Source organism: Falco peregrinus, chromosome 2 (assembly GCF_023634155.1).
Source record: "Falco peregrinus isolate bFalPer1 chromosome 2, bFalPer1.pri, whole genome shotgun sequence".
In the NCBI taxonomy this organism is placed as follows: domain Eukaryota; kingdom Metazoa; phylum Chordata; class Aves; order Falconiformes; family Falconidae; genus Falco; species Falco peregrinus.
This window is the reverse complement of record NC_073722.1, coordinates 2,900,586-2,924,121: the sequence shown is the minus strand read 5'-3', so window position 1 is coordinate 2,924,121 and position 23,536 is coordinate 2,900,586. Positions and strand designations below refer to the sequence as shown.

General features: G+C 35.4%; 1 long non-coding RNA gene across 2 annotated transcripts in view; it reads right to left on the bottom strand.

The window, feature by feature from the left end:
- Nucleotides 1–23,536, bottom strand: part of LOC114010315 (uncharacterized) — a 631,839-nt gene that overhangs the window by 254,586 nt on the left and 353,717 nt on the right. For both annotated transcript variants that reach the window (XR_008745520.1, XR_008745521.1), the window contains exon 4: nucleotides 20,760–20,825. This is a non-coding gene — a long non-coding RNA (uncharacterized LOC114010315). The remainder of the gene's footprint in view (nucleotides 1–20,759; nucleotides 20,826–23,536) is intronic.

Below are 23,536 nucleotides of genomic sequence, written 5' to 3'. Positions count from 1 at the left end.
AGCTGTTACAGATAGAGGTAATAATTTAAAAACCTCCTTAGCATGGATTAAGATATCTGCCTTAAAGCAGCTGAGACCAAGGACAGGGGTAGAAAACCATTTATAGATGACACACAACTCCCATTCATCTCCGGTAAGAAGACTGAAGGCAGACATACATCAGTCACGTAGGCTGTCACGGAGCAGTCGTTACAAAGGAACTACAGATCTATTGCTAAAACAGCAGAACAGGCATATGTGGTTGAAGAAGAATAGGATGAAACGTATGAGAGAATGATCCTTTAAGCTAACTTCACCACCCCACCCCCCAAAAAAACCAAAACAAACAAACAAAAAAACAAACCACCAAAAAACAAAAAAAAAAAACCACCACAAAAAAAAAACCCAAAACCCAGAACCAAAAAGAGTCTGGGTAGACCCATACTCTATGGTCAAAGATTAAAAACTAATAGCAAAGGAGAAATTATTTAAAGTTCTTAACTTCTGAAATGGCTGTAAAATAATGACAAAATAACTAGAAATTTTTTCATGCAGGTTTTTTAGAACTGACGCCAAACTCTGTAAAAGCAGTTGAAAGATGTCAGAGAATACAGGTATTCAGTACCATTATAGTAATTCATTTTTGTGGTAAATACTTTTGAAGACAAGCTCACCTGTGGCGCTTAGCAACTGCTGGGGCTGAGCAAGCAGAAGGCTGGCATTAGAGGGAGGGGGGGAAGATCAGAAGGGATTTTGGGATTGAAGGATTTTAGGAATTAGGCTACCTAGGTTTGGTTCAGATCACGTGACTCATTTCAACTCAGGTCTTTTCATAAGCAGGTAAATGATATTCCCCCCTCCACCACCACCACCCCCCAAGCTACTTTCCACTTTGTCCTGCATTTTTAAGTTGTCATTCAACTAACTTCCAGCTTGAAGGATGGTTTGACTCTATAAGGATGCGAATCTTTGAAATAGTACTTCATATGAAAGTGACAAGGGGTTAAAAATTGTTGCACAAGGTGCTGTACAACTCCTGCCATCTGTAAGATAGGTTTAGAGTCTTCCTGCAAACTATTTTCCAGTTGAATGGAATGCATGTGTGTTGTGAACTTCTGTTTACGAAGCAAGCAAGCTTTAAAAAGGGTTAAAACAACTTCTGCAAAACAAAGTTACTGCAAACTGCTAAGGAAAAAACGAATTCAGAGAAGTAGAAAATTCAATGCCTCATTTTATGTGTGGTTATAGACTTTAGGACAAGCTAAGCATTCAAACTCTTCTCTAAAAATAAGCTTCCTGCTTTTTATATGGGTTGCACTGACAGCTGGGGTAAAAACAGTTGTTTTAATTAAAACTCTACTCTAGGGAAGATCTTGTAGAACTAGCATCTGTAGCTGGTCTGATGAATCTCCAGTAAACAAATAGACGGGGTGTTTTAGTAAAAGCATCAGTGTTGTAGAGGATTACAAAAAGCAATTTTGATAACATTTCTGAATTTTGTGAATATAAAGCAGTACTGTTTTTCATAAAGCTAAGTCTAAAATGCAACTGTTTCGGGAAAAAATAAATACAACTGCAGTAAAAGCTGTCTTACCCATACACTTTTAAAAAACGTTTTGAATTCTGTGGCTATAGTTTATTCATTTCTAATATATTTTACACTCATCTGACTCGCATCACATCAGGTTCAATACACACAATAACAGAAAAACAAATCTGAAGACATTTTTCTGAAGGTAAAACAATACTTCAGAAACACTAGCACTTTTTCTCAACTTGAAGTACTCCTATGTAAGAGCTGGCATTTAGTGAAAGAACCCTCCAGTTGAGATGACAGTGATAGCTGCATTATAAAAAAAGCTTCAAAGATATATACATATATATTTAAACACATCCTTAAATGGCATATTTGGAAGAAAACTTGGGAAACCAATGGGTTAAGAGTCACTTAGATTCTTCTACTACTACTAGTATCAGATATCTTCATATATGACTAATTTCATAATAATAGTTATGGCATACCACCTTTCCTAATCAGTCTTGAGCTACCAGTGTTCTTAAAATTTGCCATTGTCGATATGGTTCAGTTCATAAGTAGTTTGGCCATGTTACAACTTCTGTTTATTCAACAGCAACAATGAAACAACATAACGCGCTGTGCAGGGGAAGCATTTCATCAAAATACTACCTATCTGTTCACTGTAGCTATTTATGCAGAAATCAGGAGGAACACAATTTTCAACAATAATGTTCCTATCAACATAGCCTCTATTAATGTAAAGCTCATTAGATAATAAGGCTCAGTGTAAGTGACACCCTGTGCTTAAAATTCCTCACAAAGGTTTTATAAAACATTACAGATGCTCAGGTTTTGAATTTACAGAAGATATATATTTGACAAGAAAAGCTATAGATGAGAAATTTGAGTGCCTTGGAGACATCACATCTAAACATGGTTACCATTCAAAACTCAATTAAGAATGCTAGGATGCATCTACTGTACAAATAAATTGTGAAGTTACATGCAAAAGAATTTTTTATATTGGTCATATTAGAAATTATTTGAAACAGGTGTGATGTGGTTTGACTGTAAAGGTTGCTGATAGGTGGATGTAGGCATGCTTGCAATATCAGAAAGCCTCAAGATTTTTCTCACTTATTGATGCTGTAAAACATTATGTTGAATACTGATACATGCTGTTTTATCATTTATTTCTCCCAATTTCTTTTTTCTTTCATTAAAAGCACAAGACATTAATGCATATGTTGGCTTGCTGTAGTTATATTACAACAAAGAAATGGTCAGATTACACTTTTTATTATTTTCAAAGGTCTGTGTCCAGGATTTTTCCATGTATTTTTGTCTACCCCTGTACTACTATAGATTGAGAAATTATATATAGAGATTGTTCCTTAAAGAAATACAAATATTTATGAATGCATTACCTTTGATTCAGTGGAAGCCTTTTTCTTCTTTTGTTTAATAGTATTTTCCTCTTGTATCTAAATAAGAATGTTACCCACTTTGAAAAGTACTCATGATTACTTCTTGAAGGATATAGTTACCTCACAATTTACTATAAATAAGTTTCTTAGTACTTGCCAAAATATGGTTTTTTCTCCTGGCTTTGTAAGGGGGGCACTGCAATAGAAAAAATCATCATGGAGTTCTATGTATATATCAAAACCCCAGCCACTGAAAGTATACCCTCACTCCATATGTTTGTGACCTCTGGCACAAATTGAAATATGTGACCCTGATATCTACTGTAAATCTTTCAACCAAAGAGCATGTTACAGATACTTAAGATGAAAACATTTTCACAGCAAGAGATAAAATGTTTCTGAAAACAAATCCCTATTTAATTCATAGTTTGCCAATTAAGTAAAAAAAAAATAATCAGCTGCTCTTAACTAACCTTTGGGTTTTTTTCTTTAGTCTTTTATATCACGTTATGATGAAATGTACATCACAGCTTTTGGAAGCTCCCATACTTAGTCATGAAACCTTAACTGTGGCAATTTTAAAGACCACTCTTGTTTTGCAGACAAAGTACACTAGGGAAACTAGAAATACATATGCTAGTCTTTTGCCTTTCAGTCAAAACACAAGAGTTTCTATTCCAAGTATACAGAATGGATGCTGATATGTTTCCAAATTTTAACCAACAGAAAATAGTTGTACCTGCCACATAAAACCATTATGAAATATTTTCCTCTGCCAAGACATGGCTGTGCATAATGCCTAGCTATGAATTTTGGGAAAAAAAAAAATAGTAAACTAAAAGAGTTTATTAGATATTATAAATAACAACAACAAAAAAACCCCACTAAGTTTTGATGGGATGAGAAAAACAAATCCAGTGATTTTATGATTTGCATGCTTACCAATGCTAAAACAAATAAATGATGATAACAATGGTTTTCCAGACATGGGAAGAAAATAAATATATATATACACACGTGTGTGTGTATATATACATGCATGGGTTTATGCAAGTGTGGTTTTACACTTGCGTATCATTTTACAGTGTTTAAATTTGTTGTTCCTATTTCAGTCTAGAAAAATTCAAGGCAGGAGCACCAGGAGAACAGATTAGACTGCTACAAGGCTGCAGTAGTCTGTAACTTCCACAGGCGATTCAGGAGGTGTCCTACCAGTTCAGTTCCCCATCATGCTGCCATTCTTCTTACATCCCTGTCCCCCAAGGTAGAATAAAGCAAATCATGGAAAGAAAAAGATTAAACTGCAAGTAAGCCATGGTTATACTACAGAGGGAAGGAAGGGGAGAGAAGAAGTGGAAAAGTGACATCAGAAACCAGATTTCATTGAGGCCTTTTCTTGCAAGAAGAGAGGAGACGGGGGGGGGGGGGGGGCGGCGCGGGGCGGAGGAATGAAATTATTAAAGCTGAAATCATATCTGATGTCTCAAAATTGCTAGGGAGAGATGGAGAAAATAAAGCCCTTATTCATCCTTAAGATCGGGGCATCACTTCTTAGCATGTTGTACTCACAAGAAATTACGTATCTACATTTTAATAGAGCTTTCCATAAAATATTTACAAAAAATGCAACATTCATTGGCTTACCATCACATAATTTTTGCTTAGAGGAATCTTCTTTACAACCTTTACATACTTTCAGTTCAGTCATAGCTATTAGCTTCTTTGTGTACAGATTAAGAAGAAAATTCCACCATTCTGTAACTTACATTGCACTGTAAATCTCATTACTACCTGAGGAAAAATAGATTGTTCATGTTTGACTCAATTTGATACTTTAAAAGACTCAGCGTGACATGTTATACGGTTATGTATCATTTTGGACGGTAAACACAACATTGCATTATAGCTGTAGTGTCTGCAACACAAGCATAATTGAATGTAAACAGAAGGGAAAGTGTACTATCCTTTAGATCAAACATAACAAATTGCAACTAAAGGTAAGAATTTTCTATTTTACTGATCCCCACAGTATTATCTAAATATTGTTATGCTGCATTGATATATATAAAAAAATATCTCTTGCAACATAAAAGTTGCCTTTCCCCTCCCAGTACTTCTTTACTAGTATAGGGAACCCAATGCTTTTAAAGTATTAATTTCTAAACTGTTGAGATGAATGAGCATATTTTCATTCTGATTTTTACCTACCAAACATTATATTTTTTGTGACTACACACGTATGCTACGTACGATGAACACACAAAAAAGCCCCCCAGGATTAAAGGCAGTGAATTACAATGAATGCCACACTACTCATTCTGTCCCCACTCAAATGTGCAGAATGTTATGTCATCCCCATGCTTTTGTATTATGTGCATATGTACGTTCACACTGCACTGAAGGTATTTTGCAAGGACAGGTTCATCCTGCCTATACCTAGCCAGAACACAGTCAAAAAAAAATAAATGTTCTCAAGCTACAGTTCCATAACCATTAATACTGGATCTGTGCAAAGCAGAACAGATTTGATTTGTGTTAGACATGAGAACACAACTGCATTTTTCCCCTCAAATTAGATGGTGCAGACAATATAGTCTGTGATAGCTTTATTCTCTACACTGGTTACACGACAGCTATAGTAGAACAGATAATAGTCAATCTGGCATAAAGCCTGACAATAACATTAACTTGTCAAAATTCCCAGAAAACCGTCGAGTTAGCAGAATATGTTTGTACTGGATCAGTGCTTATCATCGCGTAGCTGCAACATTCTTGATTAGAGTGGGAGCCCTAAAGCCAGACTCAGCCTGCTGTTGAACCTTGGCCTCGGCACAGCACACCACGCTTGCAGCACCGCGCTGAGCCACAGATTGCTCCTGTTGAGCCCATTTGCAGACACCCAGCTGTTCTGCCTGCCCTCCACGGAGGCTGAACTGCACAGAAAGGAAAGACTTGGAGTAGGAGCAATAACTTACTTCTTGTGGCTCTTAATTTGTGCTAATGTAAAGCACACTGCCAGTAATTTCACAGGTAAGGAGTGTATACAATTGTTTTATTGCTTGGCTTCCTTGAGCTACAGCAATATACCCAACCTACCCTGGAAGTTTAGCCTCAATTTCTGCAGAGCTAAGAAAACAGTAAACAAATTAACATTTATTACACCTCCCAAAATAAAAGTTGCTTTTCACTACACAAACCCAAAACAAACTACTAGTGTGGCATGCTTATCTAAAAGGAAAAGACCCTTTCCTTTTTAAAGGAGGTTACAAAACTAACAAGGCTGGAGAATTCCTTCTTTACATTTCATGGGTTCACTTATAAAGCTATGAATAAGATTGTCTTGCATATACTAGAAAGAAATGCCTGTTTTTTATACCACTTCATTTCAAAAGTACAACCCCCTTTTCAAAGGGTAGGAGTACATATCTCCTGAGGAATCTGATTGTATTTTAGAACTATACTTGAACTTTAAATCAGTGAAAATATGCAGAGAAAACCAAGTCCAAGACTCAGTTATCCCAGGGCCCCTGTTCAGAGGTCTATGCTCCCATTCTTAAAATAAAACCCTATTAATTCATCTGAGAATCACAGATTAAGGGAATAATGAGTAAGATCACAGTGAGAAAACAAATTTAGTCTTCTCTAGCTATAAAATGATACATTTTGTGGGTGTTAACTTTTCAATTAATATAGATAATACCACCCCAAATACAGTACTTCAATATTAAACTTAGAATAAGCACATTTTGCATACATCCTTGTGCATGCACATGAAGCAGGATCCCTGAAAAAAAGCATGTATAAAGTAAGAGCAGTTTAGTAAGTGTCCCAGTAGCCATTTTAAATAAAGTGATCTAAATTTGGATTCTGTCGTTTTTTTCCCCAAAACACAGCTAACAGGCTCCCATTTAACTTGTCTTGTTTCTGTTACTTGATTCCAGCACTCTATTCTGTTGGCCATAACAGCCCCCAAAGTCACAGTTGCTTTGTGAGCAATTACTAGTATCCCCTGTAAAACTAACGTCAGGCAAGTTTCCCAAAATAATAGATTGCCCCTGCGCAGAAGTCTCTACTTCCTATGACCAGTGTATCCAAAAAGCATTTCTTTGCCTTGTCATGCTTGTCATGTTTTGAGAGCTGCAGGTTGAATTCAGGTGTTGCCATGCAGTGCTTTTGATAAAAGGCTCTTTTAAAAAATAAAAAATATTTAAAAAAAAACATAAAAATTTTTAAAAATTAAAAATAAAAGGGAGCTTTTGATGCTCCCAAGCATCCCTTACTCCCCTAAAAGGCCAGGCTGCATATAACAGAGTAGGAAAAGGGTGGTTGCATTCTTAAGGGATGCATCCTGCTCCAGAAGAGTTTGAACCTTCAAAGAAAACCCTATACTAACAATTCCTAACAATTCAAAGTAAACAGATGTGGGTTTTTACACAGGCAAACAAACACAGAGCAGTAGGTGTTCGCCCAAAGCAAGACCAACAGCAAAACACAAGAATTTGATACAACACCATCAGTTTCACAGCATAACAAGAACTGGCTTAGTTGAAACTTAGCAGGGAGCAGACATTTCTGACTGTGTGTGTTCTGAAATGTCCCTTTCTGTCCATCAGAAACCTCTCTTAGGCACATCCACAACACCTACCACAGTTGCCTAAGCCTCGCAGCTCATTAAGCTGTTATAGTTTGATCATGTGTCTGCATCCATAGTGATAAATATAGATCTGTGTCTCTAAAAAGAGATTACTGTTACATATTAAAGGTGAATTAATATTTTCTTTGACTTGGGAAAGTGGAGAATTGAGGGAGGGGGAAAAAAACCAGAAAAGGTAATCACACAACTCTTTTTGAAGTACTGCATAAAATCCTTACTGTATTTGGGCTGGGGCGGGCAGGGGTTAGGTTGGTTTGAAAAACTTTAACAGTACACAAACAACAACTGCTAACAAGTTCACACAAACCAGAATATTCAGTGCCAGTTATTTAGCTTGTTTTCAGTGAGGACCTGCTTTTATACCAAATCAATTTTCTTCAGACATGGAATATATGGCTCCTTGAAGGATTCTCCCTACCTCTTAAGTGAAAAACCTTACTAAGTGCCTATCGGATAACACACAAAGCATGGACATAGCCTTGAATAGAAAAAAAATATTGGGATTTTTTGGTTTAAAAGTATAGTTTTGTATCAGAGATCAATAAACTCATAAAACCTCAAATCCCTCACTTGCTAAAGAAAATGAGATATGACAGCATACATTTGGGAACTGCATGGCAAACAACTGAAAGAAAATCAGAAACAGCAATTGTAAAAATGACAATTTTAAGGAATAATATTGTATGTCTAGATCAACTCCATTGTACATTAAGCGATGCATACTGCATTAGTGCAAATACTCGTTACCCACAGATGTTGAGTCAGACCTCAGTTTAGCATTACCTAGGATATTTTCAGTATTTGTATTTCATGAAAGTAAGACTTCTCCCCACCCTCCAAAGGATGATACATGTTACAGAAGTGTTACACGCTGTTACATCAAAAATAGTCACCCCGAATCTTTTATTAGCAGAATTCTGAAGCAATCTGTATGAATCAGTATGCAACACTAACAACTTGCAAGTATTAAAAAAATATAGAATATTTTTAAAAGTCACCTCACTTGTCGTTTGTTTTTAGACTCAGTCTTCACATTGACAAAATCCTTAAAAAAATATAGAAGTTGCTCTGCAGAAAGTTTGGCACAATAGCTCTAAGATTAAGAGCTGCATTCAGCTCTATGAAGTATTCATGTACACTTAGATAGAACTTGTCAAAGTTATTAACTATTAACTTCCTCATCAAAAAGAAAGGTCAACAAGGTTCTTTTCTGGTCTACTTTGCAGAACCAATATTACTGCAGTATGTAAAACCATTAAGAATTATATCCATGTAGGTTAACAATGAGAAGAAATATGAAACCAAATATGAAAAGTATGAACATATTATTTAACATGTTTCTTTAGAACTTGCATTGTTAAAAAAAGAGAACCACCTAACACTCCTTCTACACAGCTAGAGTTATTAAAAAATAGTTCTTATTGTTTCTTTGATTTTGAAGAGTAATAGAGTGCTAACTTGAGATCCTGATTTTTGCTAATTCAGAATCTGTGCCTTCTGTAACAATCTGCATGCGAATTGCTTCAAGAAACATTCAGCTTCATTTGACCTGAAAACTCAATAATTTACATATTGGTTGTTCTCACTTTGAGTACCTGGAGTTTAGCAAGACCTCCGTGCTCCTACTTTTATATTCTTACTTTAACAAACTTAACACAAAACACATTTAAGTCATATTTAGTGGAATCAGTTTCAATTCCAGGTTTTAAGAAAGTGATCTGAAAATCTGCACAATCTATTATTAAGCAAATTGTGTAAAGGGAGCATACTGTAATAAACAGAATTCCCAAGCTTACCTAGGCTTGTAAAGCATCACAAATTTGAAAATATAATATGGTCCTGCAAGCTTTTAATATATTTCCAAAAGTCATTCTAGCTTGTGTAATGACTAATCTCCAGTATGTTGCGTCTGCTTTGTTTTCAGAATTCAAAACCTCTGAAAATCTTCCTCACTGGATATGAAATACGGAGTGTTTTCATATTTCAGGTTTTCATGAGTGCAATTTCTACAATGGAAATTACTACCCTTCTGTAGGTCCCAGAAGTTCTTAAGCAGAGTTAGCCACATAGCTGAAAGACATAAGTGGAACAGGAAACCTTGGGGCTGGGTTGAGATATTCACCATAAGTCCTGGAGTAATCTACAGTCTGAAGCCACCAAAGAGTGAAAAGGGGGAGCTAGTGAAGCCAAAGACTTCAGTGAATTCTGAACAGTGATGGACAGAAGACCAGTGGCAGAACTGCTACCCAATAAAAGACACTGAGTAAATCTGTATCCTGATTTCTCGTCCTTTTCAAACTAACCAGGTTGCAACACTGCCATACTCATCTCTAGCCATTACACAGCTGTGGCCAAAGAACGTAATTGATTTCTTAGAGGAGAAAGCCAGACTTTGCTTTAATGCTAATTCTTTACATAGATCCACGTCAAACTGCTGATAAAATGCTTTTTCAGATCATAGGGTTGTTGCCAGTTCCTCTTGTATTTCTTAGAGCCATCAGAAAGAAGCTGTAGGATTTTAAAATTATTACTTCCTCCCCCCTGCTAATTCACCTATAGATCACATTTTTATGGAGTTCACCACATATCAAAGAGAGAATAAATGCAAAGAAGAGAAAACTAAGGTACCATACAAAGCATTAATTCACAAAAGTTGTCTTTGTGTCATGCAAGTTTGGAATTTTTCAAGATGATTAAAAAAAAGTTAAAATCATGGATGCAAAACAAGCTAGTAATAGAGAACAGGAGTTTAATTTGTCTATACTTAGAAGTTTTTCCTTAGGAAGGACCACTTCCATATTAAAACTATGAAAAGCAATATGAGTCCTTGGGGAATTCTTGTGAAATAATTTAAAACTAGGACAGCAATTATGAGTATGTGCCTCATTGTTCCTCGAATCATTTCTACTAGTACATAGTTACTCTAAGATTCCCAGAACACTTCAGCTGATAATAAAAAAAAATAATAAAAAAATATCTCCAGCCATGAAAAATAACACTACACTATATTATACCTCTTAGTTTTCTCATCTGAATGTAGTTTTGAATTGTCCTGGAAAACATTTCTTCTAATGCCTGTTGGAATATGCTACATTACAAGACATGCTTTTAAGTGTAGTATAGTGAATTGATTGTTGGAAATTCTTGAATGTGTCAAGTGAAGGATTACAAAAGAATGCACTTAATGTTGTGTAACAAACATGAACTCAGGAGTACCCTAGCATGATGATTTTTAAAGATTAAGTCTCAAGAAAGAAAAAAGTGGTTTCCTGGTTTTAGAAGAAAAGACCTCAAGATTGCAGTTCAGACAATGGATTAGTATAGTCTAGGAGGTGTCTTTTTAATAAAACACCTGGTAGAGATCTATGTTGCATTTATACTAAGCTTTATAATACTTGCCTTACAGTATTTTGAGTTTAGGGGAAAACATTTCTTTTTCGTGTTACAGGTGCAGGTACCTGATTTTGTAGCTTGGCTCGCACTAATTAATACCCATACATCCTATTATAGGTTTTTTACGTACTAGAACCCCAACAGCCTTGACATTTGAAATACTTTTAGAGAAAATTTAGATTTCAGTCACTGTTTTTCTTCCAACTTTGCTTTAAAGAAAGCCAACTAAACAGTAGAAGCAAATAACTTGTGTAGTTTCTCAGTTTTGAGTAAAACTAGAAGTCTATATACACTGAAGAAAAGAACCAAATTTGTTGTTTTGGGGAATTAATTTGTGTATATATTTTCTGCAAAAATCTAATTAAATAAAATCTATTTAAACTCTGACATTTCTTTCTCACAAATCTCATAATTAATCCACAAGACTTGGTGTGAATCTGAATCTAGTCTTCCTGTAATGCCCAACACATGAGATCAGGAAGCAGGGAAATGTACTCGGGAACATTTCAACAGGGGTTCAAATCACAGCTGAAGCAATTCAAGGACTATTTTGCTGCTCGAGCTCCACAATTGTGTGAGTTGGTGCAATAAGTAGTACTGGACAGTACCAGCTAAAAGAACAAATATGACAACGAGGACAAGTCCCCGTTAAAAGGTTACAACCACTAACAGGAGTGGCTCCTCTTCAGTTGTTACTGTCACCTCGAGATGGTCTTTACCTCTATGCGTACAGTGCCTTGCCAAACCATAATGCCACCTTGTTTGACATAAGGAAAGAGAAATGGATTGCTCTATACATCATTTGCAAGCCTAGACATGTCCACTTAAATTGTGGTAAAAAAAACCCTTTACAATAGTTACTTGAAAACTTTGAGAAGAGGCTTATATTTGTTGTATTGTAAACACCGGTCTCCTCATAAATAGATTTTAAATTAGAGATTTACAAATGATAAATTTTCCTATTCAGCACACCAACTGACCAGTGAGATATACAAAACAAAGATAACTCCAGTGCATGTGTAATGGAACTTGTAATAGTCAAAATGAAATACCCACAACATTACTTTTTGCTTTATTTGAAACTAATTTAATTCTACAGTTAAGTGGGGTTTGTTTGGTTTCGTTTTTATTCCAGTAAGCCTTTAAATCTTTTAAACTGGATGATAAATCCCAAGTGAACATTTCATTTAGCATAAAATCAGAAGACTGTCAAAATGATGCATTTTCTCAATAACTATTTGCAAATGAAAAGCTAGGCAGTTTGTCGATCTTTTCCCTTCCCTGTAAACTGCACCAGCTCATAGGATGAAATCACCCTGTGACAGGGACCTCATATTTCAGTAGACTTCATATTTAGCTTAGTTCTTCTTCCAAAGAGCCTATAATAATATTTCCTTTGTGTTGTTGTTTTTTTTTTTTTAATTCCAGAGGAGCTTGTTGAAACTGGGACATACATTAATCCTCCATAGAATTCCATAGACTTGAGGTGAAAATTCTGCCCTTAGCAATGTATTTGTCTCCTAAGACCTTTTCCCCTCTACCTGACAATTAGTTTTTCCTTCTGTGGAGCTGAAGCAGCTTCTTGTTCTTGGTAACTGCTGTTGTTATGTATTGAAATACTTTGGGAGTTTGTTAGTAGTTTTCCTATGCAGGTAATATTTTTAAGTTATTTGGTATACATGGATCTTCAATGTACAAAGCATTGAAAACTCACGGATATAAAGCAGACAGCTTTATATCCGTGAGTTACATAATATACAGAATACATTATATATAAATATGCATTTATAGAATATATAAAAAATAACAAATGCATAAAAACATGTGTTAGGCATTGCATTGCTGATACTTCATTTCCGCCAAGACTGTGAAATATGGGTAGGAAGTGGGCTAACATAAATCCACTTGCATGAAGAGAAAGAAAAGTGGGATTTTTTTTCTATTTAATCCATTCTACAAGGTTTAATTTTCAAAATCCCTTACCAGAGGCCACATCAGTTTTGGTTTAGACAATTATCTTAAACAATGTACTTTAGACAAAAAGTCCAATTGTTCTTTAGAAGATTAATGTATTCAAAACTGAGTCAATATACAAACAGCGATCAGAAGTTAAAAAAAAAAAAAAAGAAAATCACAAAAAACCCCAACAAACACCAGACCAAAACCCAACAAAACCTGAAACCAAAAGAAAAAAACAAACAAAAAAAATTTTAATGAATGGTCAACAGATAAGTTGATTGATAATTCTGAAACTGTAAGGTTTAACACAATTATTACATCACTTCGTATCCTGGGTAAATAAATGTTGGTGCAGCAATTATGTAGTCGCAAAGCAAACGTTCGTGTCCCAAGGCTGCTTACAGACAACCTGGCACATTCTGAGTAGACCACTTCACAGTGAGTTCCGCATAGCTTACCATGGTTACAATACCAGTAAACGGCAAAAAATACTGGAAAGAGAAAATACAACTCAATGCCCAACTAAAATTAGTGTTCCTTTACATGTATTTTAGAAGGCTGCCAGCATTCTGTAGGCTACTTTTAAACAAGTCACTTAAGACAAATGTTAGCATTTCTCTAACTCTAAAAACAAAATGCAAACTAAGAAGCAAAAAAGCATTTGTAGATTATGTATATTAATAATCTATTTTAAAGATAACCAAGATCTAGTGTTACCTCTATAGAAATTTTCAGGCATGGTAAGTTATAAACCATTATTAACCTAAACACATAGTAGTGAATTGTAACCTGAATTCTGCTATTAACTGTTAGAGAAGGCACACTGCCCAATTTAAAGCACCACTAACGTAAAAATCTTGTTAACATAGTAATAATTAAAGAATATGCTGAAAACAAAAATAAGGATAAGAAATAAATACTTCATTAATAGCTCAGTTAAACTGTAAATCTTTTGGAAAATATAAGCAATACTTGGTTATTTATATTCACAAGTAGGTATTCACACTAACTTTCATTGATATCTGTATGCATACGCTGTTGATAAGCAGCGTCTTACAGAAAAACTGCATTACCTGCGGACAAAGATCCAGTACCACTCACCAGCTCAGTAATGCAAGGTCATTCTAATTACCTTCTCCACACTTTATTCTCCCCTCTGTGGCCCTAGTAATCATGAGGAGTCTTTGAAATGCTGATGCAGCGTTATACTGATTCATTTTAAAATATACTGTATGTAATACTAATCATTGGAACTGCATATTGCATATTTGCTGAGGTTATCTTTAAAATTATTAGGCTACATACTATGAACAAGGCAAACCCACACATTTGAATGCCACACAAGCAGTATTTCCTGTTACTAACAGGAGAGAAAGGTATAATAGTTTCTAAAATGTCCAGCTGTTGGACTAATTTGTTGAAGAAATAAATAAATCTGTCTCTAGTGACTGCAGGGGATTTATTCATGCTTCCTGGTGAAGTTCAGGACCTTGGTACAGGAGAGGTGCTAGGAGCTCTCCAGGCAAAGCCACTGTTTTGTACTTCCCATCTTATACTTTATACTACAGTGTCAAGTAACTAGCTTTTATGATCCCTTGATTTGATAGGATTCTCTATCCATTTGACACCAAAAAAACCCTTCTGCACTAAACAGGAAAGTGCTCTCCACCAGAATACGGTCGTAAAAATATTCCCCACTTAGAAAAAAGAGGAAAATTGTAGACTGTTCTGGGTATTCTGCAATAGTGAACCTATTTGATGTTTGAGGAAAAGCAGTGTCAGATGATCTGAAAAATATCAAAATCTCATAATTTAACTTGACATTGTAGCTAATGGCTAAGCATTAAAAGTGACAACTAACACACACTGTAGCATGATTCCCATAATTGCCACTCTGTAACAAAAGGCTTGCAGAAGGGAGGCAGCAATTAAAATGTATTTTTACTACAGCAATCTGAAATAATGCTTTTTTAATTTTTTTTCTGCGGTGATATTCATATGCAGCAAATCAAAGGCCTGCCTTGCCCAGCAAATGGTCCTCTCCCCCATCCAAAAAAAAAAAAAAAAAAAAAAAAAAAAAGAAAAATTGGCCCAAAGTAGATGCCTGGAAAGTGCATAACAAAATATATATCATGCTTGCTTTACTGCTTTGCCACCAGCCATCTTCATTTAGAGCCTTTCCCAAGATGGAAATCTTTTTTGTTTTGGTTTTTTGTGTTAATTACCTCACAGTTCTTAAGGCAAAGTTTATTTTATGCTAATCTGTACATGTTAATGGAAGCAGAAATTGATGTTAATTTTAAATTGTATAGGTAATATTTTGAGTAATACATTTGTGTCCCATTCAGTTTTGCAGCCAGCAGCGGCTTTTATGGTACAACAAGCAGTGCTCCCGACAACAATGTCTTTTGAAAATTTTCACTGATATATATGTTCCAGTCTACATTTCGATGACAAGAGGAAAATATTTTGTGCTAAACAAGAATGACTTTATTTGTAATAGCAAAAATGTACTTTTACATGCATAAACTATGAGCAAGAACATTCACTATATGAGTTTATTACTATTTACATATATGGTTTTTGGACCAGCGCTTTTCCCTACTATCTCTCTCCTAAAAATCTGGGGACCGCCCAAGGTGGGGGTTTGTTTGCGTGGGTGTTTTTTTCTATTTGCTATGTAGAAGCTCTGTGGTAGCTTAATGCCATCTTAATTCAAGATAGAAAGATAAATTAATTATATTTCATTTCAGTCTTTTTGACACAGATTTCCCTGTAATGGAGCAGCTCATTGCCCCCTAATTAGGAAAAAGTTCCCTTGCTAGAAGAGTGACCGTCTGCCCAGCTTTAGTCAGGACATAGGCTACAGTCTCACAGAGGCATTTTACAATCTCAAGCCTGACCCCTCAACTCCTGCGTGACCAGAATCGCAGCTGTAATTATCAAAGCTTAGGCCAACCCTCTTACACACGACATTTGTGCTTAACGTAGAGGCTGGCACCTAGCCCAAGTCACATGCAGAAAGCCAGTTGCATGAGTAGTAAGTTCATCAGAATGTCAAAAGATACAAAGTGCTTACACATTGGACTATCTTGTTTATAGCGTGGACCTATTTTCAGTCAAATGAATGAGTGAAAAAGCCTTATGAAAGAAAAAAAAACACAGCAAGAACAGTTACTCTGGCCTCTCATTCACTATCTATTTGAAAGAATTTCAGTTGAAAAAACAGAAAAAGAAAAGGAGAGAGGTAAAGAATGGTCTGTGGGTTGACAGATTCAATTTTATCTTCAGACCATAGATGGTCCTTATTAGTCTAGAAGCACCTACACCTGAAACCTTTTAAATTACTGATTGTACAGAAATGCACGTTGTGACTGATCTGAACAAATGCACTATTAGTAAACAGCCAGGTATCACCTCACTTTCTACAGCTATCATGTGCTAAAGTCCCTGTGCGTATAGTTACATATATACAGAGAAGTACATTTTATATGTGCTGGATACACTCCTCAATGTTTGGTTTACCTTTGCTAGAGTTAATTGAACAAAGTAAAAGAGAATCAGCCAAAAATGTTATTCCCGTTAGAACATGAACTTAATTAATTCTCCTAAGACTGATAACACTTTGTTCTCAAACAAGAATGCAAGTATCTTCTCATAAGTTTGAATGCTCACTATCCCATTAAATTCCAGGCAGCAAACAGACAACGTTTTGAAGGAAACTATACCAGTGGCTAAAATAATCAAGGTATACATGAAAGTGGTAAACCAGAAGAGAATAAGACAGAAAAGATATTACTACAATTCTGATATTAAGGCCAACTGATCTTCTAAGAGTATCTTTTATGTTTTCATTTTCTTTGATCTGCCAACACCAGCTTTTTGTTTGTTCTTCCAGTTTAATGTGTTCTGTGCTAGTTGAAGAGCCTTTTAGTTATGACCCTCATTTGTGAAAGTAACCCTTGAAAGCATATCTTCCAGACTATCGCCATAATTTTGATTCCATGCTAACAATGCTTCTTTTATGCAAAAAAGCTAATCCCCGCCCCCCCCCCCCCCCAATCCACACGCATCATGCACTCATCTCAAAGCTCATCTGGTTCAATAGTATCACAGGATCTTTTTATCAGTTATTGCTCTACAAAAGTCTCACCTAAGTGAATTGGAATACACTATTTTACATTTTTAAGTAAAATAAAAGCAATGTCCCCAAAATGACTGACATTACTATATTTAAATAATAAACTTTCTATAATTATTGTAGTGTTCCTTTTAAGGGGCCTGTGCTTCCGTACACTGGGCTTACATGTAACAACAGGGTTTTGAACTGTGCAAGCACCAGAAATAGATGGGTTACATGGGCAGACAGAAGTAAAATGCATTCTGTAGAAACAAAATGGATTACCCAGTTTCCTCACATTTTAGAGATGCAAAAATCAAGGGAGAAGCACTTTCATGTCCACACTGTGACTCTTCAACCTTGAGATAACAATCTTTCTAATTTTTTTATTGGTAGCTAAATCTGTACTATTAAAAAAAGGAACAAAAATCTCACATGAATTATTCCCACCCCTTCCCCTGGCTCTGATTCAGGGTGAGCTGAGAACTACAGAGAATTCTTTACACATTTTACCAAAGATAATATAGCAAATTACTGGAGAGGAAAAATACCTGAAACACCACACAAATAGAACTGAGAGATGTACATACCAAAAATAAATAATAAAAAACCCCAACAAAACCAAACCCAAAAACCAAAACAACAACGCACAAACACACACAAAAACAAAAACCAAAAAAAACCCACCAAAACCAGGCATTAGAAAGATCAGAATTTATAGAACTTTAAAACATGGAAGATACAAAAACTGAAAAAAGTTTGAGTAATTTTACTAGCATAATGCAGTAATGGTGGATGGTATCCTTTTCTGACATTTCTACCAAAATTTCATGTTTCCTTTTCCAGGGGATACAGAGAATTTGCCCATTCAAGTATTTAAAACTGTTTTTTCAATTATACTCCCACTGAGAAAACTTCCAAGGCAGCATCCAAACCCACTGATTTTTTGAGGTTTTGATTACAGTATAATCTGTTGCTTTCTCTTTATTTCTGAATATAAGGCTACTGATTCAATGAAAGCCAACCATCTACAGTATTGCGTAACATACTGAAAATGCAATATCCCTTCTAGTATTCAACTTTCTTTAGTTAAACAATGAGTATGCATAAGAATAGTAATCTAAAGAGACAGCTAGATAATGGGTTCCCCGCTGTTCATCTCCTTCAAGTCATAGGGTATTTTACACAGGCAAAAAATATAACTGAATGCAGAAAACAAATAAAAGTTAACCTTAGTTACTGGAGCAATCCTCAAAGGGTCTCTTTAAACAAAATGGATTAGAATTGCCGAGTTTTCAGGATAAACTATAACTGGGCCTCTAGATGTTTTAAGAATCGGGGAAAGAAGGGGACAGAATTGCTTCGCTATCATTTCTTCCTTTTTTTTTTTTTTTTTTTTTTTTTTTAGTCTATGCATTAGACATTGGAATATATTCCTGAAAAGCCACCTAAAATATTTATGCATAATAGGATTTTTTCCACAAAACAAGATTTCTTTACTGGTAGTGAGGCAAGAATATTTCAGTATCATGTTGTAGGAAAGCAACAGAGTCCTCCCTTTTTATCCAAAAATATTCAAGGGATAGACCTGTAAGCCATTAAGCAGAATATGGATCTTCATACCCAAGATCAAATATTGTCTGTTAAGCAACTCCTATGAACCCTGAAAATGCATTTGTCCCCATGTTGGAACAAAATATCACCTCTACATCTAGCAGATGTTTTCATCTTTAGTATTTCTTCACTGCTTACAGACAAGTGGTATGCCTTGGCTCAATCATGCCATAACATTTGGTGACAAACATATTTCCCCGTTAAAAATAAAAGCTAGTATCAAGGAAGAAAAAAAAAAAAAAAAAAAGGTACCACAAAGCTCTAAAATGAAAACCTAATTCTTCCTATCGATTTCTCCGCAAGACAAGTCCCAGGTTTTCTTTGGAAGAAACTCAACTACTTCAATAAACACTGTCACGGTAGGGTTATGTGCTCCCACCCGCTCACTCCCAATCTCATTTCAATTACACAAATTAGAAAACAAAGCCTGAACACCCTCAGCATATTTACAAAAAATAATAGTATCACGTCATGCAGAAAGACCATTGCTCGCCGCACAGACCACACTGCCATCAGGAAGCCAGTTTAAACAAGTTTGCGATGATCAGGAGAGATGCAGTTTGCATTTTATGTAAATATTTGTAGAGATCCTTCAGAAGGTCTCTGCTGCTTTCAAGTACAACAGACCATCAGCAACAAATAATAAATCTTCAAAAAAACCCACCACCCTATAAGAAGAAATTGATGTGGGAAAGGTTATGAAGCCTTTCCTAAAACGCTGCATCTTACATCAGTCCAAGATTTTCATGTTGCAGATTAGTCTGATTTCTGATCCCTCCATGCACTGTCCCCCACTCCCAATACCACTGACTCTTCCGTTAAAAAAACAGCGAACCATTGATTCTACATCAATTTATATACACACCAAAATTGCTGGAGATAATTTTATTAAATAAAGAGATATACTAAGCATCCTTAAAAAGTTTAATTAGATTTTTATCTCAACTCATCGTACCACAACTTATGGAGGTGGATGATTAGTATAATTGGTTTTGATACCTCACAGGTAGAGATTTAGTATTAAGTTAAAAAAACCACCAAAAAACCAACAACAACAAAAAACCAAAACCCACCACCAAAAATAGACTGAATAGTACAGTTCTGTAATGACACTGATTGTTACAGACCCCTCCAAATACTACAGGGCTTATTTTTATGATCTTGTCCAGACATTGCCCCAGGCTGTGATGTCCTTAGGCCAGAAACGCCAACTAGCAACATCCCACTCTGCTTCTCAGTGCAAGACTGCCTGTTTCCCTCCAACAATACTTATTTGATGTCTAATAAAATCTGAAGCCAAAATGGAAGCTAATAAAAGATAAACTTCCCAAATCAATCCCTTGGTGATAAACACAGCAACCGGAACGCATTTACTTTTATGTTCAATAGTACAACAGGTATGTGTTTAAAATTCATCTACAAAGGATATAAAGTCTTAACATACACAGTAACTTCACTGTGCATTGTTTTGAATGGAGACTGTTAACAGCTCTTAAAAAGAATAGGGTTTTCAGGAAAGAGAATGAAGACTTAAAAATGATAGTTGATGACACGTGTCCAACGTTATTTTTAACCCTGGCTGCAAAAAACAAATGCAATAACCAGGAAATCACTTATCATGAACCAGTTCTGTACCTTTGTTTACTCTTTCAGAACACTGACACTACAAACATAACATCTTTCTTCTTTCCAGGTTTCCTGTTACCCATTAAAACATAGTAAAACTTCTTGTAAAGATATAATGACTATTCCACTATTTTCTAATAACTTAAAAAATATTTTATAAAAAATACAATTATGGTATTCAGTGAAAGCACTAAGAATCACAGCCAAGTGAAATAGAAGCCTTTACTCCGATTTGGTTTTCCTTTTCCTGAAAGATAAATGAATATTCTGAAGAAGAATCATCTGAAACAGACACCCTACTTGTAGAATTTCCGTATTGCCTGTAGCTGGTAGTCATAATGGTTTTCCAGGACACACTTAGAGTAAGCATCAAAGACTTCTAAAAAACGTATTTATTAAAAAAAAAACACAAACAAAACCACACACAAGAAAAAAAAAAAAGAGAAGTTATAACATGTAAACACTTACCGTTACTTCCTTGCTGTAGAATCTATGTTCTCAATGAAAGCATGAAGTTAGAATTCAAATTATTGCCTGTTGAGAAGTCAAAACAACATGAATATGTTAATTTAATATAAAATAAACTTTTAATTGCAATAAGAATCTTTTTGTACCATAAATAAAAAATATACCCACAATAAGATCTATATTTCCTTTTATTTTTTTCTCCCCTCATGAATTAAGAATCACAAATGCAGGACAAGTGGAAATTATGTCTTAATAGAGACACTGTCACAGAATGAGCTAAGAAATGCTGCCTTGGGACCATAGGAAAAAAAATAACAGTATTTCAGAGTGTGAACAAATAAAACCCCAATAAATGAAAAACAAGCTCTAACTCATTCTAGTACTCCAGTAGTAGACACAAATTATTACAGTAAGGACACATTCTTTTATTCCTGGCAAAGTAAAATTCAAAGATTAGGACCAGATAATAAAGATATGCATTGGACATAATTCTGGTGACGTTTAAAAACATTGAAATCAAGGTCACAGTACCACCAGTTCATCACTTATTCCGTTAGACTTATCAAACATATCGTATCTGAGAAAAATATAAATCTGATCAGATTGCCAATAACAGTTCTTACATGTAAAGCTAGTGATCAAATACTGCAAAAATGGGTTCTCTTCCATTGTTATATTCCAGTTTTGATGTAAAAAGGGTATCGCTAAAGCAAAAAGAAAATAAAGAGAAGCAAACGAAAAAGCATTTCGTATCATTTATTGTACAGGTAATCCTACTTGTATTTTCCCTTCTTTATATGGAAATATCAGTTTCTAGTAACTGAAATAGCAAACATCATGATTTTTTTTACACATTGACCAAGTCGGGCCTTGAAGATCCCTGAAAGCCGTTAAGCCCACAGATAACTGTTGTAATGCATAAAGTGCCTCTGAATTCTTAAAGTGACTCCTTACATGCTCCAACAGAATGAAAAATCCATGGCCATGTGCCCTCAGCTATTAAGACCCCAAAATTATACAACCAATAAAAAGGTAAGTTGTAATTCTAGACGAAAACTATCTTTTATTTTTAGACCTAAAATAATAAGTATGTATTTACAGCTATTAAGATATCTTAGCTCAATTGTTACTCCATTTTCCTGCCTCCTCGTGAGAGTTCTAGGATTATTTAGAGAGAATAGTGTTTTGCTTTAAACTTCACCAGCATGTTACATACTTTATATAACACTTAAGCTGAGATTCAATACAAAAGGTGAGATACAGTTATCCTGCAAAAGAAACACTTTATTGGAAGGTTTATCAAGAATATAACTGAGATGAAAGAAAACATGAAGTTCTATCTGGCCTCCAGATCAAAATGGAGAAAACAGTAAGTTATACTAGGAGAGGCTTGGATAAAAGACTGCAACCAAGTATAGACTAGCAGAACTTTGGGCGAGTGTCAGGATAAGTGCATAGTAAGAAGTAATAAATGAAAGTCATAACATGCTCAGCAGTGAAATTAAAATCTTCTCTCTCTCTTTTTTTTTTTTTCTTTAAACATTTTCCACTATGAGAAAACCTAGAAACAGCTTGCAAAATGAAAGGCCATTTTAAATGCTAGGAGTATTGAGGGATTAGGCTTCTAAAACATAAAAGTGAAGTCATCTTTTATTTTCTTGTACATGTTGAAAAAACATATAATATGTAATAACTCACATCATACACAGTGCTTTTTTCAAATATTACTCAGTGATATTCATTCAGATCATGCAATTCAGCCAATTAATAGATCACTGTTTCCAGATTTGCTAGGTCATTATAACAGGAGATGTTGTGGTATGGGTTAAGATGCCTGAATGAAAAACAAACAACCTCTGTCTCTCAAATCTTAGTGTTTATACCTTAGAGTATAGGGGGAAATCACTGTGGGGACTTCATTCTGCTCCTTGTCCCTGTCTTCCAGCTCAGGGACATGAGTACCCTGAAGGAGCTGGTCTTGCTGTTAAAGACTGAGGTAAATAAATAAGTACCTCAGCCTTTTCCTCATCCTTTGACACTACGTATCCCCACACATCCAATAAAGGATGGAGATTATTCTTGGCCCTCCTTTTTTTTTTTTCGAATGTATTTGTAAAAACATTTTTTGTTATCTTTTATAGCACTGGCCAACCCATTTTATAGCTGGGCTTTTGTCTTTCTAATTTTCTCCCTACATAACCTCGCAACATCCTTATAGTCGTGCTGAGCTGCCTGCCCCTTCTTCCAAATGTGGTAACTCTCTTCCCTGAGTTCCAGCCAAAGCTCTCTGTTCCGCCAGGCCAGTCTTCCTCCTCACTGGCTCATCTTTCTACACATGGGAATAGCCTGCTGCTGTGCATTTAAGGTTTCCTTCTTGAAGAATGCCCAGCCTTTCTGGACCCCTTGGCCGTTCAGGACTGCCTCCCATGGGACTCTGCCAACCAGGCTTCTGAACAGGATGAAGTCTGCTATTCAAAAGTCCAGGGTAGCAGTTCTGCTGACCGTCCTCCTTACTTCTTCAAGATTCAAAATTAACAAGTCTTTACTAAGAAAAGGAGAACAATACAGCCTAGAAGCTGGACCTGACCCACTGGCAAAATAATGTTTTCAGTTTTCAATTAAGTTTGTTATTCTATTTAAACCTTGATTTCCAAATAAAAGCTTTCTGCTTGAATAGGAGCAGCATGACATCAAAACTGTGCTAAGCAGATGTTAAAAATCACGCTTGGAAATCAAAACACTTTGCAGTAACTGCTAAACATCAGTTTATTGCCTTG